The following is a 6,975-nucleotide window of genomic DNA, read 5'->3' on the forward strand; positions in this document are numbered from 1 at the left end:
TTAACATCTATCAAATACCAATGTATGTTTTATTATAAGAAAGAAGAATATAGTGAAAAAGCATTTTGACACAATCAGAAACATGTATATTTTTTGTTTAAAAACCCTAAGAGCCCTCGTTTCATAAGTAAATATGTATTGTGAATATTACTAAATATGTTAAAATCCCAATTTTTGTCTTTTTGGTAAGAAAAGGGTAAAATTGTAAATTTTTTTAGTCTAATATTTTCATTCATGCATTCATTCATATTTAACACAAAATTTATATAAAATACAAATTTATACAGTCAATTTACAGTTTAATACACAAAATTCACAATTAATACAATCAACTTTACACTAATTCACAAATTCAGAGAATTCCCAAACCCAAACTCTACCATCACCACCACCACCACACGCTGCCACCACCTATACCACCATCGCAACCATTCTTCCTTACAAATCAGATCTGCATATAAAGTAATGCAATGATAAGTTAAATACTACATTCATAGTTTAATAAACCTATTAATTTACTCATTTTGAATTTAATAAAAAACAATTATAAAAACTAAAGAATTCTTGCATAAGTATACAACACAAAAATAAATATTCACAAGAATATTCATACAAAAATTTATACATAAATCATTAATATTTTAACACAAAATTTATAAAAAACACATTCATAGCAAAATACAATCAATTCACATCTTAATATAGTCAATTACCGTTTAAGACATAAAACTTACAACATAATATAATAAATTAACAATTTAATAAACTGAATTTCCATATTCTGAACTAAAAACTTACATTTATACCTTCATATATGGAGGCTAGTGTTTCTTTCAAAGTTTAATTTACACAATATTCACACTTTAAATTTTATATAATTTATTTAAAATTAGATAAAATCATATATGTGTATAATGCTTCTTTCTTCACATATTCTAGAAGTAAACACAAAATTCATAAAAAATTCACAGCTTAATATAGCCAATTCACAGTTTAATACAATAAATTCATAACTTAATATAATAAATTCACAGTTTAATACACAAAAATATATATTCAGAGCCATATTATCAACTTAAAACTCACATCTATACGTTCACATCTGGAGGAATTTTTGTGTATTAAATTATAAATTTATTATATTAAGATGTGAATAAAATTTACAACTTAATACACAAAATTCATAGTTTAATACAATACATTTAAAAATCATTGAAAAATATAATCTCATATTTCAGTGTATAAATAGCTCATTCACAGTTTAATACATACATAAATTATCGCATATTTCAAAGGAAAATATAAAAAAACATATGCATGAATCATAAAAGATGATAACTTATCTGAAATTAGCAAAAAAGATGAAGATGAGTGATGAATAGAACATATCCTTACTCTACCACCACCACTAGCATCAACACCGCCAACTACCATACGCCACCATTAACCATCTCGACCATCATCCATCGGTGCCAACACCGTCAACATCCTTTCCTCAAAAACAGATTTGGATAAAAAGAAATTAGAATTCACAATTTAATTCATCATTTCAAACACTAATTCACAACTTAATTTAATATTTCAACGTTTAACTTACACGACAGTCACAATTTAAAATTTACATATTTTATTCAAAATTAGAGAAAATAATATATGTGTATAATGTTTCTTTTATCTCATATTAAGTTCATAAAAAAATCACAGTTTATACAATTAATTTATAGTTTAATACAATCAATTCACAACTTAATACAGTTAATTCACAATTTAATACATCAAATTTAAAACTTAATATAACAAATGTATAGTTTAATATATAAAATTCACAACTTAATATAGTTAATTAGTTAATTAATAACTTATATAGTCAATTCACAACTTAATACAATCAATTCACAATTTAATACATAAATTTCACAACTTCGTATAAAATTTACAATTTAAATACTAAGTTAAATACTATATTCAAATTTTAATAAGCCAATTAATTCACTTATTATGGGTTTAATGCAAAATAAATATAAAAACTAATACACTCTTACATATTTATACAACACAAAAAATAAATATATTCACAAGAAAGTTAATACAAACATTCATACATAAATTATTCATGTTCTAACACAAAATTCATTAAAAAATCATAACTTCATACAGTTAATTCACAACTTAATGTAATCAATTTAGTTTTTTAAACACACATATCACAGGTTAATACACAAAATTAACAGCTTAATATAATAAATTCACAGTTTAAACAGAAAATTCACAGCTTAATGCAGTTAATTCATATTTTAAATCATAAAATCACAACATAATACATAAAAATCACAACTTATTACCATAAATTCACAGTTAAATACACAAAAAATATAAATGCACAACCATATTATCACTTGATACTCTTAATACAATCAATTCATAGTTTAATACACAAAATTCACAGTTTAATACAATAAATTCACAGTTTAATACACAAAAATTATATATTCATAGCCATATTATCAAATTAAAACTTACATTTATACGTTTAATATACAAAGATTAAAATTCACATATTAATACACAAAATTCACAATTTAATACAATACATTCATAGCTCATTTACATGTATAATATCATATCTCGGTGTATTTGGACATAGTGGCAGAACACATATAATAGAAGTGAGGGGGCCGAAATCAAACTTCATAACAAAACCTTTCATTTTGGTTCAAAGTCATGACAAACCAAAAGTTGAGACATGAGTCTATAATAAATATTTTTTTAAAGTTAGTTTACAGTCATAACACAATTACTTAACACATAAAAATAACAAAGCAAATAAACAATTAAAAAATATATTTTAACAAACAACTAATCACTTTAATGAAAAATATATCATGAATTAAATGTTGATAGATTTGTGAATCTAAAAGTTTATAAACCAATAAAATTAACATGAAAAATATGATTATTAAATAAATAAACGTAACCATATATATTATACAATCAATTTACTATGACCTTTTATATAATTAAACATTATGAATGATACCAACAATAATACAAACAATCTACACATTATTTTTTACTATACCTTTAGTTTAAAAAAAAGTGAATAAAACAAATAATGTCATGTGCATCTGACATCTAGAGACAAGAAAAAGGTAATCAAATACCAACACGTTAGTATTGACATCAACATAGCATCAAGTTATCATTTCTAGGCCAAAAAAGTATTCTTGATATTCATGACACTTGAATTAAGTTTATATTATAATATTGTGTTTATTTTCGTTATCATAGAGAGAAAACAGAGGGCCAATTTAAGAAAAGCAAAGGGAAAAAATAGTGAGATTTTATGAAAGTGATAGAATACATACAACAAGAACTGCATTGGTTGTGTTGACATCAAGAGGTGGAGAGTATTAATCGAGTACATGGCTAATGGAAAGAGGTGGACCAGTAAGCTTGTAACCGGAGACAATGGCGGATTCCGGTGGTTACACAACACCATATCTCGTCAAATATTGTAGATTTGGACGCCGGTGATTGCGGAAATCAGAAACCGGGACCGGATCTAACAGATTGGGACCGGATCTCACATATCTGGACATCAATGGTGCCAGATGTCGTAGTTTATGTACCGAGGCTTGTAGATCTTAACAATGTTATGGCAGATCTAGAGGTTTTTGACGACAAGCGGAGACGATGATGTAGGGTTCTAGAGGCGGCGATTTAAGGTGGATGTTCAGATGTAGTTAGGGAACAATTGTGATGCGTTGGAGGTTCGTGGTGGCAGTGTTGAAGAGTCGTCGGAGATTCCAGATTGCGTACAAGAAGGTCCAGATTTGATGTATTCGATTTCTACCATATCTAGATCTGAAATTTCGGCAATTGATATAGGTTTTATGGTCGGTGGTCAGAGGCTGCGACATGAAGGTTGTACCGTTGGCGATGTTATCATTGGTGAGGCCGCCCGTCAATGGTGGTAGAGATGGTGGTGTTCATCAGAAATTGTTGAAGTAGGTGAGAAGATATGTGTTTTGTTCTAAGACAATAATTAGGAAAAGATAGAATAAGGATGAAATGGTATCAGACTAGCCCTTCTTGTTTTTTGTCATTTATAAAAATTTAAAAAAAAATCAAAATAATAGAAAATACACAAATAGCCACTTAAAATTAATGGTTCTTAGGTTCTTAACATTTAAGGGTGCTCATTTGAACCTTTACCTATATATATATATATATATATATATATATATATATATATATATATATATATATATATATATATATATATATATATATCAGTGTTGCAGAATTCGGTTTTGGCGGCCGATTAATCGTTTGGTGGCCTCGAACCGATTACGATTAGGGTGCTTGGCGGAAATTGGTCAAAATCGGTCAAACTCGGGCTTGGCAGTCCTTGGCGGTCATAGGCGGGAAATATTTAAAAAATTCAAAAAAAAAAATTCAAATATTACACCAAAATTTTAAAATTTTAAATTTTTAAGCTTTCAAATTTTAAAATAGAACAAATTACACGAATGGTCCTTTAGGTTTTGGTTTTTTCCCTAAAGTAGTCCCTACGAAGGTTTTTTCCCTCAAATGGTACCTACGGACGTTAAGTTGCACGCGAATAGTCCCCAAGTTGGATGTCCGTCCATTCCAACGTTAACCTGCCCCCATGTGACTTGCACATGAGGGTATTTATGTCATTTTACCCTAAAGGACCTTTTCTGAACATATTATTAACGCCTATATTACGTCTTCTTCTTCTTCTTCTTCTTCTTCTTCTTCTTCCCCTCTATTCAATCTACGCTTCTACTGTTACAGAAAGAAAACATGGAGATAGCAGAGCTTGTGGCAAACACATCTGTGAAATACTCATCACACGATTTAGTAAGCAACCCATAAACGACTTCAGCAAGTTTGGAATCACCGATTCCTGCCATTGTTGGAAATACATTTACAAAGCTTACCAATGTAGGTTTAACTCCAGACTTCAAGAGCTTTATGAAATGGGTAACAGCTTCCACAAAAAGTCTCATCTTCACATACCAGGAAATGAGAATGTTCGATGAAATGACATTCCTTTTTGGAATTGATTCAAACACACTTTTTACATCGTCATACAAGCAACTGACATACATGTTCAAAAGCGAATTACATACTATTTTGCTCGGATACAAATGGGACCGAATAATATGACAATGAACGGCTTTACATATCTGAAGACTTCGAGTTTGGGAGTTTGGGCGCAGGCTTTGAGGATCGAAGAGTATGTATAGGAATCATATGGATAAGAGTTGGATTTCATTTGGGAGTAGAGGAGTATAGCTTCATGAGGCATGTTATTACAGATGAATTGCGTTCCAAACCACGGTTGTTGGAATGGGAATTTCGTCGAACAGTTGGCGGGCAAGATGGGGTTGACCTTCCCGGCATAATTGGCTTAGACGGTAGCGAACTGTTTTAGGTGTGGGATGTTGGTGCATCACATCTTTTGTCCATCGGATGTGTGCAGGTAGTTGTAATGAAGAAGCATGGAGTGGTTGACGAGTGGGGGCTGAAGAAGAAAAAGAGTTCATGGAGAAAGAAAGAGGGAGAGGAGACGATGACATCGTGAGGCGAATATGTATTGAGTTATCTGCCAGACAATCAACGAAACATTTGCCTTTACGTACAGTCATCGAGTTATCTGCAACTTTCTTTCTTTAACAGTAGAAGAGTAGAAGCGTTCGATTGAATTGAGGGAAGAAGAAGACGACGTAGGCGTTAATAATATGTTTAGAAAAGGTCTTTAGGGTAAAATGACATAAATACCCTCATGCGCAAGTCACATGGGGCAGGTTAACGTTGGAATGGACGGACATCCAACTCGGGGACTATTCGTGTGCAACTTAACGTCCATAGGTACCATTTGAGGGAAAAAACCTTCGTAAGGACTACTTTAGGGAAAAAACCAAAACCTAAAGGACCATTCGTGTAATTTGTTCTTTAAAATATTATACTAAAATTGTTAAAATTTCAAAATTTTAAAATTTAAAATTTCCAAATACTTAATTTTTTAGGAAATATTAATTTTTTAAATAATTTTATTAATAATTTAGGGTCGCCGATTAATTCCCGCCGAGTCTGATTAATCGCTTATCGCCAGTCGACCGTCGAGCGATTTTTACAACCTTGATATATATATATATATATATATATATATATATATATATATATATATATATATATATATATATATATATAAGCAACATTAGATCATTCCTCTGGACATTTTAGGTCAACCTCCATCCCCTTTAGCCTATATTGAAACCCTAGAATGCCTTGAGTGAGTTTTGGAGCTTAGAAGAGTGCTTGTGGTGGTTTGTGTAAGAGAAGAAGAAGGTTGAAGACTCATCCCTTGGAGTGGAGCTTAGAGATCCAGTGTTAGCATCTTCATTTCGTGACTTTTAAGGTATAAAGTCCCTAGCTTGTCTACTCATTGTATAGATCTTCTTTTGGGCTTTTCTATGGCCATTTTAGTCCCTTTTGGTTGGTACTTGTGGGCTAAGTTTGTTTTAGAGGCTCAATCTTGTAGATCTGGACATTTAAGGAGTCCTTCAAGCATAAAAGTGCAAACTTTATGGTTTATTTGGACTCATGCATGTGTTAAGACCCTTTATTAAGCTCTTTTGAGCTTTAGAGCCCCATTAAGCCATGCATGCAAGTAAAGTTGCCAACTTTACGTGATAAGTCATCCATAGGAATCAAATTTGTGAGTTTGGAGCAAGGTCTCAAGTGGTTAAGGGCTTAATGGAGTAGGACGGAGTTCAGGGGAGTACGTTGGGCGTACCCATCTGGTATGTTGCGCATACTGGCCCCAAAGGGTGTACGCTGGGTGTACCAGCTAAGTACGCGGGGCGTACTCGGCCTGTTTGAGATTCCTTGAATTGTTGACTTTTTGACCTTTGACCATTGACCAGAAGTTTGACCAGGTTT

General features: G+C 31.2%; 1 long non-coding RNA gene across 1 annotated transcript; it reads right to left on the minus strand.

Annotated features, from left to right (window-relative positions):
* Nucleotides 1-247: 247 nt before the first annotated feature.
* LOC145115889 (uncharacterized) lies at nt 248-4,094 on the minus strand. Its single transcript, XR_013711754.1, has 2 exons — nt 3,366-4,094; nt 248-1,489 (listed from the first exon to the last, which is right to left on the minus strand). It is a non-coding gene; the product is annotated as an uncharacterized LOC145115889 (long non-coding RNA).
* Between the last annotated feature and the right edge of the window lie 2,881 nt (nt 4,095-6,975).

The sequence above is a fragment of the Lactuca virosa genome, chromosome 5, assembly GCF_052849685.1.
Source record: "Lactuca virosa cultivar CGN04683 chromosome 5, Lactuca_virosa_CGN04683_v6, whole genome shotgun sequence".
NCBI lineage: Eukaryota > Viridiplantae > Streptophyta > Magnoliopsida > Asterales > Asteraceae > Lactuca > Lactuca virosa.